The sequence below is a fragment of the Maylandia zebra genome, linkage group LG3 (assembly GCF_041146795.1).
Source record: "Maylandia zebra isolate NMK-2024a linkage group LG3, Mzebra_GT3a, whole genome shotgun sequence".
In the NCBI taxonomy this organism is placed as follows: Eukaryota; Metazoa; Chordata; class Actinopteri; order Cichliformes; family Cichlidae; genus Maylandia; species Maylandia zebra.
The window spans coordinates 26,316,544-26,330,086 of NC_135169.1; the positions used below are offsets into that span (position 1 = coordinate 26,316,544).

Sequence of the window (13,543 nt, forward strand, 5' to 3'; positions counted from 1 at the left end):
AAGTAAAAGCTGCTTGGAGCTTAAATTCCATATTTGCTTTTTGATAAAATATATAATTTCCTCTGCATATTTGGAAGTAGCTGAATGCTCGTGATATTTTGTGCATAAAGGGGCAATATGATACACATGTAATATGACTCTCCAAAGCTTCTGGAGTTGCTCAAATAAAGCCACCTTAAAGAACTGCAGTTCCTCTTCTGCCCACTAGAGGCTGACTCAGAAAGTGAGTCAACATCAACAGTCTTCCATGCTACAATGGCCGACTTCACAGCACTGAAAAACATGGTTATAGGCTAACAACGCATAACAACTCTGAGGAGTGTGAATTTTTAGTTTATTGCAGTTTATTTCTGCCATTTTTGTTTACATATCCTCACTCCTGCCGTTAGAAAATCAAGATAGCAATAACCACAAAGGTAAACTGAAGACTACATAATGGCCAATATCGTTTGACTTCTGATCTTACAAACAGAAGTCCGGTTGTGTAGAAGTCCAAAGGGAAAAGCATTTCCTGATTGGCCAGACCTAAGTAGAAATTTTAGATTATCCAAAAATACTTAATAACTTGAAATTTTAAGTTCTTTATTTTAAGTTACTTTCTCAGGAGTTCAAGTTAGCAAATCCAAATTTAACCAAAAACTTTGACTTGTGGACCACTAAACGTTTTTGTTTGTTTTTCTCTGGCACATGTTTTTGAACCCTTGGCTCTTTTGATCTATGACCTCAGTATACACTTTCGTGAGAACGATAACGCAAATGTCAGTTCTCATTAAATACACTATAAAGTTAATTTTTCACCTCATGGTCCCATTTAGAGACAAGAAAATGAAAGAGAGAATGTTGTCATTGGCTCATAATGTCTGTTTTCAAAAAATAAGATTGCAGGAGTAAAAGCAATCCGCTTGAGTCTTTCATCCACAAGCTAATGAGTGATGTCAACAGCCACTGGCTATGTGCACATGCAGTTTATGGGAGAACACTACTTTATGTCAGCTTCTACATTTCAGTTTGGCAAAGGTGAGTCATCCCAGCCATGCTAATCATTGCAGTCAATGAACCCAGTCTTATCTTGTGTGATTCTGTTGTCAATGTATATGATAAAGTCCTCCCCTTCTCCACATGTCCTGCATTTGTCGATTTTGACTAATAGTTAAACTTTTGAGCTGATGGATGCAACATACACATGTTGCATGTATAGATGGATAATGTATGCATTCCATCCATACATAATCTCCCAGTTAGGTTGTGGTGAAAGCAGGCTCCACTTCCTCCACTTTCCACTTCCTCTTGAGAGGATCCAATGGCTATGGAAGCTTGTTTCTGCCACTGAAAACAAAACATGTTCTGCTATTGAGAAGTCTGAATTTGGGGTTAATATCTGAAATTTCTGACAAAGTTATTAGACTCAAATTCTGAGCTGACTCAAAATTGCCCAGCTTTCCATAGAGCTGTGAAAGACCAACCACATGTGTATTTACCTACATCACATTAAAATATTTCCTCCTCCCCTTAATCATTCAGTATAAGATGATCAAAAACAATAATGGATCCAGACTAATTGCACAAATGTGACTGTTTCCCAAATATGTAGAGACCAACCAGACCACGATAAAAAGTCTCAGCTTACCAACATCTAATCCGCCCACCCGACAGAACCAAATGTATTTGGGGGTTCTTGTTCTGCTGACCACCGTGGGAAAGCACTCCATCAGCCACAGGAGCTACGAAGACATAAACCAGCTGTCCATGCATTAATCAGTGTGTGTGTATGTTGCATCCTTCTGTTAACTTTAGGAGGCGGCAGGAGGTTGAGGTCATGTCTGGGATACAGTCAAGATCCTGAAACCAGAAAGAAAATGTAGACAATTTATAAAGAGAGTAGCAGCGCGTAGATAGTAAAACTAAACACGAGGAACACAATAAAAATGAGCACTAGAGAAGAGAGAAAAAAATATCAGCAATGGCTGACAGGAAAACAGGGAGGAACACGTCAGCTGTTGAAAGAAGACAAAGTCCAAGAGATAAAAGAAGAGACAAGAGCACAAAAATCAGCTTGTTTGTCCAGACATGAAATAAATCAGCTTTTATCACAAGACAAGATAGGAAACATTCAGCACAGCAACATCACAGGAAGGAATGAGTGACCTTTGAGGTCATTTAGCTGTAAAAGGTTACAATGCTTTTAGAGGATAAAAAAGGATAAAAATCCTCCATAAAAATGTTCATTGATTCATTGTATATGGTCAATCATATTAGTGAATAGTATTCAGGAGGCAAACTCTTTGCCTTCAGTCTACCATGAAGGTGATGATGAGGACTGAAGACCTCTACCTCAGATCCATCTACGAGTGGGTTTTACTCAGAGGGTTCTGTCAGAGTCGTCACATAGCCTCCATCCTCAGTACGACCTCTTGTTTTTCCAGTCTTAAAATCTCGGTTTTTTTCAGTTTTTAAAAAATATATATTATTGATAATTTGTGACTTGAGTCCATGAAATTGTATCATAGTCACGTCCTCTCCCGCCTCTTCCTATTAGGCCGAACTGAACGTGGAGAATATCAAACAAAATCAGCAAAATGTAATCTGATTTTTGAAAACTGCGACATATGGATCAGTCATAGACAGGAGATAGGAGAATAGTTAATCTTTTCAGTCCAATGTTAAGAAGTGCGTTTAAACTATAATACTCTGAAACCTGAGAACGATGATCCTTTTTCTGATGAAGTCAGCATGCTTGATAACCACCTGCTGGACTAGGCTGCAGGAAAACCCACTTTAACATCATAGAAACATAAAAATAATTGAATCCTGCAACTACTGGATTCTGCAACACTAAAATGTGAACACTCATATACAAACAGGTCATACACTGCCTCTTTTTGTGTTACACACCAGCCCTAATGTTTTGGCATCTTCCCTCATTCTCTGGCTAAAGGAAAATAAAGAGAGTTAATGCATGAACAGGATCTGAGCTCTGTTCTCTATTTTTAGCCAGAGCTCCCAGTGGGTGACCCATTTAGCCTCCCATTTCCCTTCTTCCAGCCTGCCACTTTTCTCACTCGTGTCCCCCCTTCTTGCAGCATTTCTGGAGACTGAGCAGAACATTTAAAGGCCAACAGCAGCAACAGAGGCTAGTAAACAGAAGAACGCTGCTTGTTGAGGCTATACACATCTTTCCTTTGAACTTTTTAAAAGGATTCCAGCTGTGACATGGTGTCTTTATCAGTAGTTTGTTTTCCAAAGCTCTCTCCTTCATATTTTTCAAGATAAGCTAAGAGGGCTAATTTATCAGAAAAAATCTCTCAAGAGCGATCCAGTGTAGGTTGGAAGCTGGTTAATTAAATCACATAAAATAGACGTTGGTAACTATGTATTTAAATGGGGAAATTAGGGTACCTTGACAATATTATTATATCTGTATCTGTATAATCTTCAGATTTTTAGCTCTTTTTTTTAGTTTTTCTAATGTTCATGTCTGAAAACGATGAGTTAAGTTTAAGAATTAGAATGTGCTCAGAACGTGGGCTCTGAAGGATGTATTTCCAGACTCACATTTTAGCATGAGACCAGGCTCGGTGGTAGGGAGATTTTCTTATCTCTGTTTCCCTGTTTCCTGCTAGGCTGCCCGTGTAACAGTTATAGTGGAAGAGGATCCAAACACAGCACACTGAGGCAAAGTGCAATCTAAAACCTAGAATTTAATCCAGATAGAGATCATACACAAGGCAGACAAGGAGCAGAGAGATGGTCCATACATGGAAAACTGAAACAGGAAGAAATACACTGGTCAAAAAAATTCAAGGAACACTTTGAAAGCACGTCAGATCTTAACAGTGTAAAATGGTAAATGGCCTGTATTTATATAGCGCTTTACTAGTCCCTAAGGACCCCAAAGCGCTTTACACATTCAGTCATCCACCCATTCACACACTGGTGATGGCAAGCTACATTGTAGCCACAGCCATCCTGGGGCGCATTGACAGAGGCAAGGCTGCCAGACACTGGCGCCACCGGGCCCTCTGACCACCACCAGTAGGCAACGGGTGAAGTGTCTTGCCCAAGGACACAACGACTGAGACTGTCCAAGCCGGGGCTCGAACCGGCAACCTTCCGATTACAAGGCAAACACCCAACTCTTGAGCCACGATCGCATGCTACATCATGCTATATTGACATGGAGTGTTAGGCATGAACAGATGCTACATCATATGGTGGATGTGAAAATGATAAACTACAGAGAGCTGAATTCAAAGACACCCTGAAAATCATAGTGAATAAAGTGATGCGGCAGATTGGTCCATTTTGTAGAAATTTCACTGAGGCAACTCAAAATGACATTCAGTGGTTAGCGCCCATGTGTTTGTATGCATGCTTGGCAATGTCAGGGCAGGCTCCTAATGAAATGTTGGACGGTCCTGGGGGGTGATCACCTATATCTGGACCAGGGCATTACTGAGGATTAACCTGGTCCAGATCTAGGTGACCATCACCCAGGACCATCCAGAGGTGTTCTGTTGAATTCAGTTTAGGCGAGCTTGCAGTCAAGATCAGAAATGGTATGAATTCTTTTATCCTGCATACTCTCACCTCATGCACTGTTGTGCACCACAAGGAAGCCAGGATCCACTGCAACAGTGTAGGGTCCTGACAATGGGTCCAAGGATTTCATCTTGATATCTAATAGCAGTCAGGGTGCCGTTGCCGAGCCTGTAGAGTAAAGTAAAGTAAAGTACATTATAGCGCATTTCACAGATAAAAAAATCACAAAGTGCTTTACAAAACAAGAAATGGAAATATAAAACAATATAACATTTAATAGCAATGTAAAACAATAAAACAATAAATACAACGTAAGAGGAAATTAATAAAATGCAGGTCTGTGTGGCCCTCCATGGATACGCCTCCCAGATCGTCACTGACCCAAAGCCAAACCAGTCATGTTGAATGATGTTACAGACAGCACAAAGTTCTTCACGGCTTCTCCAGACCCTTTCAAATCTGTCACATGGTGAACCTGCTCTTATCTGTGAAAAGCATAAGGCACCAGTAGTGGACCTGCCAATTCTGGTGTTCTGTGGTAAATACCAACCAGTCTTCAAGTACCAGGCATTGAGCATAGGGCCCACTAGAGGCCCTAAGGTCACCCTCATAAAGTTGTTTCTGATTATTGTGTTCAGAAACATTCACACCAGTGGCCTGCTCAATGTTATTTTCTTGTTCGTCCTTGCACAAAGAATCAGGTGCCAGTCCTTCTGATTGGTTAAAGACCTCTTACGGTCCTGTCCAGCTCTGCTAGAGTACCTGCCTGTCTTCTGGAGTCTTCTCAATGCTCCTGAGACGGTGCTGAAAGATATAGCAACCGTTGTGGTAATTGCACTTACTGATTTGAAAGATCTTTTGTAAGGTCCAGGTATCACCCGCCTCATGCTACCAGTAGAGACACTGACACTAGCCGAATGCAAAAGTAGTTAAAAAACAAGAGGAGAGAGAAGAGAGAAATATGTCAGTGGCCTCCACCTGTAAAACCACCAAAGCAGCTGAAACCAATTAACAACCCCCTCTGCTACCAGATCAATATCCCAGAACTTTAACTGACTAACTGGCTATACTCTGATGAAAAAGGGTTCTAGTCTGTTTTTCTAGTCCGCATGTAAATGCAGAAACTGAGCTTTCAAAATCTTCACCCTGGATGGAGTTCTTCAAAACTTCATTGATCCATAACACCTATTACACGGATGATGGGCCAAAAAAAAAGCTGCGTTTGGTACACCTGGTGATGGCTACCAAAAACCAACTGGTTGAGGAGCAACTTGCTAAAGGACATTTAAACAAATATTAGTGGGGATGAGTGAATGTAAATTTCTGACAACAACTGTACATATATATGATAAAATTGGATATAAAAACTCCCAAAACTATAGAGTCTTGTTAAATTGGTATTAACCAGTTTTCTGCATGAAACACTGGGAGGAAAAGTTACCTTACACAATCTGAGTAAATACAAAGAAATAGTGAAAGCACTTCTGGAACTCCAGTCCAGCTAAAGTGAATGCTTCTCACTTTTATAGTATATGTTGTCTACTTTCTCCTAGTTGCACATGTTTGATAAACATGGTAAAATATCGATAATGCAGAGAGAGCTCATTTAGGATCAAATTTGCAAAGACCATGCAATATTGCTTCTACGTCATCCTGGTCTGGATTTTTCTTTAATTTTATTATATAAAAAAACAAAACCATGCAGGGGACAGTTAAAGCTTTAGTTCTCTAGCTAAAGTCGGTTCAGTCTTGTAGCGGCAACCTTCGGTACTTCTTTGCCGCTTGTGCAGGACGTAAAATTTCTGACTCGTGCTCTTGTTGAATTGCTTGTCTGCCTTTCGGTAGCAAAAACGAGGTGAAGATAAAAAGGGCAAAACATTTATTCTCTATTCAAACCGAAAAATACAAACAAATGCTTCTGGTGGGAGCTCCACTTACATTCCCTTTATGTTACAACGAAAACAACATTAAACAGCCACGGTCAGAAAAACTGTTGCTCCACATCCTGCTTACTTGCCTAACCTTTCCTCTCCCCCACATGCGGGCAAAATACACACCCCTTTTACGACATCTATCAACACTTTACAACAACACAAAAGGCTAACAACGCAGGATTAACTTATGGAGCACAGCATATTACATTATAACATAAAATGATTAAGATTATAACTAGAAACTCAAAGATCATAACAAATACTTACATGTGGCCTGACGTAATTGAGTAAAATATTGGCCTGAACAGTCTAAGCTCCAACATGTCTTATCCCAAAGGTCTATCAGCTGGTGATTCATGTTGGTGCGCTGTCTGTGTTTTCAAGCTAAGAGTGAGATTACAAAGAGTTTTTGGACATCCCCTCGTTGCCATGACAAATAAACAGCAACCACTCCAACTTTGTGTGTGTCTTAGCTCGAGGACCACTTGGGCTAACCTCCTCCTGGACACTATCTGATGGTGTGATATGGCTTCAAAAGCCAGAGAAAGTCGAGTGTTGCAACAGAAGCAGTGATCCTGTTTTATGGAAAACAACTCAAATTTGGGTTAATCCCTAAGGATGTGGTTGGTTGCTAGTTTGGGGAGTTTACCACTAATAAACGTGACCTCTTCCAGCGAGGTAATTAAGTTGTTAGGCCTCTGGCTGTCTCTTCAGGATAAACAGGCTGAGGTGGAAGACAGAGAGGAGTGGGAGGGTGAATCATGCCGCTTATGGGCTTATCAAACACATCCTTCAAGAAAGAGGGGAGTCTCTGAAGTTCTGTGTCGCAGAGCGTGACGCTGTGATGTGCGTTTTTTACTGGGTGGCAGAGTCCTCCTTTAGTCCCTCTGATTTTTCTGACCTGCTGTCATCATTCCTCCCTTGATGTGTGTTCAAATTGCAGCCTGCATCAGATAAGTCACATTTTTCAACTGACTGAAGGCAGACAAGCAAAAAAAAAGGAAGAAGCAGAAAAGAAAAGCACTGAATGGTATTTCAACACAAGCTAATGTAAGACTGAGTGCCTTTAAACCAAAGTAATGAAACAGTAATGAATCTTGTTCTTGAACATCTGCTTTTTAGTTTAATCACAGTACAAATGTCCATCTGTGGCTAGAAATGACTGTTTTACTCACTGCCTGTAATACAGATGAAACAAATATGACTTTCAGATGATTTACATTTTCAAGAAAAAAAAATTGTATTTATATTTTGTTATATTTAAATTAATATTTCAAAATGAGTAAATCAGTTTTTATCATAAACAGTGTATTTAGTAGAGAAAATAAAATGCAAATAATTTGTGAATAATGTTAGATATGCTCTGAAAAAATCTGTGAATAGGTGAAGCTGTGAATAGGCGGTGGTCGACTGTATGCACATTTCAAGCTTCACATTGAAGTTCACTTATTTAACCAGTTGCTGCAGGTACCAGCCATTCAAACCACATTTATTCGAATGCATAAGAACTGCTGCCCTGGATTCTCAAACTTCTTGCTCAGGAGGATCATGGAGCTTCTGCTTACACCTCAGGAGCCAGGAACCAGCAACAACATTGTCAAGGATGCTGAGGCTGGACTCAAAAGCAGGACTCCAACTGTGCACTCAGACAGAGGTTTATTTACACACCAGTGATATTATGTACATATATACAGTGATAGGGAAAAGGGGGTCCAGGGGAAGGTCCGGGGCAGTCCAATCCAACACCATGACCACACTCACTCACACTCTTTCAGGTCAGGTCCAGGGAGGTGTAAACAAGGAGATGGAGAAAGGCGTTAATAGAGCACAAAGGACCATGGGAAAATACACAAGTGAAAGCGCGGGGGTAACTAACACAGGTAAGTATAACACTCCAGCGAGGAACAGCACTCCAACAAGACCTTAAATCCTGTTTAGCTTCATCAGCTGCTGATGAGCCGCAGGTGTGGTGTGGGTGGAGGTCTGGTGAACCACAGGAACACAGACGCCGCCCTGGTGATTGTGGAGAGTACAGCACTCCAGGGTGGTCATTGACGATCCATGACAAACGTCCATTTGCCTTCAGAGTAAAAGCTGTGACTTCCCTCTGCAATCAACATATTTCACAAATGTGTGATTTTGACTTTGAAGGTGAAGGGTCTCCCTCTTTGTAGACAAATCATCATGCAAACTTGGGTGATTGTGCCAATCTGCTAACGCCTAAAGGTGGCTTTTGGTGCAGCCTTGTATATCTTTTTTGCAACCTAGCAACAGCCAGCAACCTCCAGAAACCTCTAGCAACAACTCTTCAACTGGTTGGTGAATACCAATAATGCCTGGTGGAAAAGATATTGTTTTTAACTCAAGCAATCAGATAGTACTTTTCATGTTAGGCTATGCCCTGCAAGTGCAGGAAATGTTGAGGAACAGTGTGGAGGTATTCACAAAGTATGCTAGCTTGCAGCAACATTAACAGGGTGTGATATTGCCAAGGAATATAGACCTATTATCCTGGGGTAAATATCCTTTAAAACTGTTTGCTTGGAAAGATATATCTACTGTATTTAACACACATCCAACTGTATTTGGCTAGATGTTAACAGAGATGTTGAAACACAATGTTTTAGGCATCAGCGTTGGAAGAGTCCAGTGGGCCTGAACTAAGAAGGTGGATTTTGTCTTATTGAGGTTGGACATCGAGGATAACCCTGGGTGTTACCCCCACCCCAAGGTGGTTTATCTCTTACCTGTATACTTTTCTATGACAACTTAAACTGTGAATCTATCCTACTCCATGCCATTTTTGTCCAGTCTCTTTCTTATTGCTAAATCACAAACTCTGACCTTGACTGAGGCAAGCGAGGACTTCGGTTCTTTAGAAGGTGTTTTGGGTTCTTTTTTCACTCCTGAATGAGTGATTGAGATCTTTTAGGTCGCCTCATTTTTATCAGACCGGTTCTGCCTTGGTGATTTCTTGATTCATCAGGTGTGGCATTAATCAGGTGCGATTAGTGAAACTAAACTTGGCTTTTTAAAAATGTGGTTAATCACAGATAATTTGTGATTTAAAAACTGACCAATCTCTGGGCCTATGTGACTAGGGCCTTACTATGTGGTCACCCTGCCTTTTGGCTTATGATAGTTGGGATATGATAAGTGTTTAAGAGGATGGATGGACAGATTCGTGGGTAGATGGATGGAGTTAATTGTACTAACAAGGTGTCCAAGAAGTATCTGCTCATTTGTTTAATTACAGAAACTCATATGGTGGGTGTTGGTGTGGGTCAATGGGCCAATGCCACATTTTTGTGTGTGTTTTATTTAAGCTTAGCTAGGAAGACTTTGTACCTCAAACTAACCAATTAGTCCCCAACTGTGACAATGAGTCCACAAGAGTTGTTTTAAAATCCCATCTACTTCAGCTGTCTAATCATGGCCACTTATATGCAACATGGCCTTGAGACGCAGAGTTATGTCACCTGAGAGGCCTGTATACAGCTGCTGTCACCACTGATGGAATGTGAAGACTTGTTTTGTCCCGCTTGAGGCCTCGTTGAACCCCCTCCTGTCCACCAAATCCCTCCGCCTCCTACACGCAGTGGTGCCGGTCAGTCTTGAGAATGAAGGGGCCCTCCATCAGTGGATGCTAAGTGGTCATTTCATAAAGATAAGTGCCATTCACAAAAGGAGCTCATGATCAATTCAAAGAGTTGCTTATGGGAGAGACTGTCAACACCTGCACATAAGGTGATTACTTGGAAGGTAGAGTCACCTGTGGCTGAACTCTGCTGTAGACTTGCATCAGTAAACGCAAAATGAACTCTATGGGAGACACAGCCCCCTATAGTGAAAACAGTTAAGCTAGTTGGAAAGCCTGTATTACATCTCACAGAGATTCTAGTTCTATATTTTTAGGTCAATGACCTAATGACTTCTTGAAAGGAAATAACTTATTGTTACTCTGTAAGGAAGTTAATCAAAAGTGAGGTTGTGATCTGATATTTTGAAATTAAAATTGAAAAAAAAAAAGTGAAAAAACAAACTTTTGCTATTTTGCAAGTTCTTTACATAAGTGTAATAGTCACATTTTGATTTAGTTTATTGGCACAATTGTTAACTAACAGCTTGTCATCTGAGCATCACAGATGGTTAATGGCTTAAAATGAGGCACTTTTATTATTCTAAACATTTACACTCAGGACACTTTATTAGAATGGTTTATATAAGGCAGGATGGAGCCATGCTTTCAAGTTGTTTACACCAAATTCTGACTCTGCTATCTGAACATCACAGCAGAAAAACCGAGACTCATTAGGCCAGGCAATATCTAGTATTGTTCAATTTTAGTGAGCCCATGTGAATTGTAGCCTCAGTTTCCTGTTCTTAGCTAACAGGAGGGGTCCTGTGTGGTCTTCTGCTGCTGTAGCCTATTTGCTTCTCGTCAGAGATGCTCTTCTGCATACCTTTGTTGTAATGAGTGGTTATTTGTGTTAATGTCTGCGCAGTCTGCGCTCTCCTCTGACCTCCGGCATCAACAAGGGATATTCCTCAGAGAACTGACACTCACTGGATATTTTCTCTTTTTGAGATGTTGCACTGGAAACTCACAGGAGATCAGCCCATCTGTCGCATACTACCACGCCACTTTCAAAATGGTATAGTTGTCAAATTTATTCTTCATTCTGATGTTCAGCTTGAACTTCAACAGGTCATCTTCAGAATGTCTACTGAGTTTTTGCCATGTGATTGAATAGACGTTTGTGCTAACAGGTGTACCTAACAAAGTGACCAGTGAGTGTAGGTAAGGTTGAATTACTTACATTTCAGTGTTAAATTATATGAAAGTAAATATTTTTGCTTTGGGGTAAAACACACGAAATCAAAAGGAACTTATAAGCTGAACATGTTTGTGGTTTATATTCTGAGCTGAGTGAATGTGCGAGTGAATGTGAGTGTGAATGGTTGTCTGTCCCTATGTGTTGGCCCTGCGACAGACTGGCGACCTGTCCAGGGTGTACCCTGCCTTTCGCCCTATGACAGCTGGGATAGGCTCCAGCGCCCCCCGCGACCCTGAAAAGGATAAACGGAAGCGAATGGATGGATGGATGGATTCTGAGCTATCATGAGCTAGTGCTCAGTAGGCAGGCCTATGTAGTGTTCTCGTTTTTAAATGTTACTAAACGTGAAAATGAGAACTCTATGGCAGAAAAATGAAAACTCCCAATGTCCTTTTCACTAGATTTCCCCTGGAGCTCTGAAACATTTCGTATCCAGCAGCAATTCCTTCCATATTTGGGTTTTGCAATGACAACTAAACCATGTCCAAGATGACTGAGCCAAGTAGCAGAAAGAGTTTTCTCAGATATTGTTTTTGTTCTGTCAGCATTTTAAAAAAATAAAAGTTTTTATGGGGCATTACAGCAGCACTTGTTTAAACGAGAGCTGGGGTCAGAGGGTTCATCTGGCTGATGGGAACTTCACATCTGGACTGACTTGTCTTGGTCTCCAGGTTCAGAGAGCGAGTGATTATGACAGAGTGCTGTAACTTTATTATGCAAACAGTTGTTACAATAGTCTTTGGCTGAATGTTCAGAACCCTAAAGCACACATATGTGTTTTTAAGCCTCAAATCAGGAACAAAATACAACCATATTTTTACTTTGTCTTTTTTTGTGTTGATTTAATTTGCTTTGGACATTTTGAGGAGAAACTTTTCAAAATATTTTATATAAATCTGGCAAGCTCCAAAGAAAGAGTGATCATGGAAAAACAGGGATAATCAACTCATTATCAGATTAAAACCTCTGAACAATGACATTTACTCTGCAGAGATGTGCAGCCATGTTGGGCAATAAATTTTGTTACACCCCCTGAAGCAGGGGGACTCAGTGAAAGCTAAAAATCTGCTTCATCTTAGCACCACTGTTCCCTTGAAGGCTCCACCACAGAACTTATTGAAGTGCATGTTGCAGTTGCTTCTGTGCTGTGCTGCCCCCTAGCTTCCATATGAGCAACTTACCCTGGAGCTAAGTACAGCATATAAAGTCTGGAGTAAAAGGAATAAAAACAGAGTTTTTTGTGGTTTCTTCCAAGAGAAGCTGTGGATATAAAGCTAAAAACTCAAAATAAGTTTAACAACATGTTGTTTATGGTTCAGAAATAATTGGGAAGGCTTAGAGTTTAGAGTGTGGGTGTTCAAAAAGCATTAGTAGAGGAGCTAAATGTATCACAACTGTAGTCAGCAGTAAAAGTGCCTCACTGCTGAATATCATGTGTGCATACATTGTATAAACTAAAGGATTCCTCGGAGTTTATGACTGACTGTATGCTGCTGCATTCCTCACAGCTATCTCCTCTAATGATGGCAGAAAAGTGTCAGACCTCCCCTCATGTCCAACCAGGGTTTATGAATTTTTACTACACCACGTTCTCATGTTTTAAAGAACAAGGCTACCTACCTGTTGTTGCTTCCGTTTAGAGCTTTAAGTGGCAGCAAGAGGTGTAGATGCCTGAAAAGATTCCAGGGACTTATTCAGGCTTTAATATCTGTGGAAACACTCACCTCAGTTAGTGGGACAGTTTCAAAGAATATTATGTGTTTTGTATGCGAAAGGGTGCAAATAAATGTGAGTTCCCCTACTTACAAACTTGTGGTTTCTACAGCCCTCTACCAATTCTGTCAAGATGACCGGTCAAACATCTAGCCAGAAATATGCCACAAACTAAAAACATCTAGTTGTGGTGTATCTTTCTAAGGAATAGTTAACCATAGTTAATCAGTGAGAGTGTATATATACACTATACTGCCAAAAGTATTCACTCACTCATTCAAATCATTGAATTCAGGTGTTCCAATCACTTCCATGTTCACATGTCTATAAAATCCATCACCTAGGCATGCAGACTGCTTCTACAAGAAGAATGGGTCGCTCTCAGGAGCTCAGTGACTTCCTGTTCCAGTGAATTCCTGTGCAATAAGACTAAACATTTCACAGACAGCTGTTAGTGGTAATAGAACAGAGCTGGGTTAGCAGATACTGAGGCGCATAGTGCACAGAGGTCGCCAAATT

The 13,543-nt window shown here is 40.6% G+C and overlaps 2 long non-coding RNA genes across 3 annotated transcripts; both read right to left on the minus strand.

Annotated features, from left to right (window-relative positions):
* Positions 1-328: 328 nt before the first annotated feature.
* On the minus strand, positions 329-6,833 carry LOC101476029 (uncharacterized). Its single transcript, XR_191833.3, has 5 exons — positions 6,741-6,833; positions 5,382-5,448; positions 4,588-4,707; positions 1,628-1,839; positions 329-1,326 (listed from the first exon to the last, which is right to left on the minus strand). It is a non-coding gene; the product is annotated as an uncharacterized LOC101476029 (long non-coding RNA).
* Positions 6,834-8,101: 1,268 nt separating this feature from the next.
* On the minus strand, positions 8,102-10,091 carry LOC143417047 (uncharacterized). Of its 2 annotated transcripts, none has more exons than XR_013097263.1 (3): positions 9,953-10,091; positions 8,350-8,580; positions 8,102-8,241 (listed from the first exon to the last, which is right to left on the minus strand). It is a non-coding gene; the product is annotated as an uncharacterized LOC143417047 (long non-coding RNA). The 2 variants fall into 2 exon arrangements; XR_013097262.1 differs by lacking the exon at positions 9,953-10,091 and adding an exon at positions 9,318-9,417.
* Between the last annotated feature and the right edge of the window lie 3,452 nt (positions 10,092-13,543).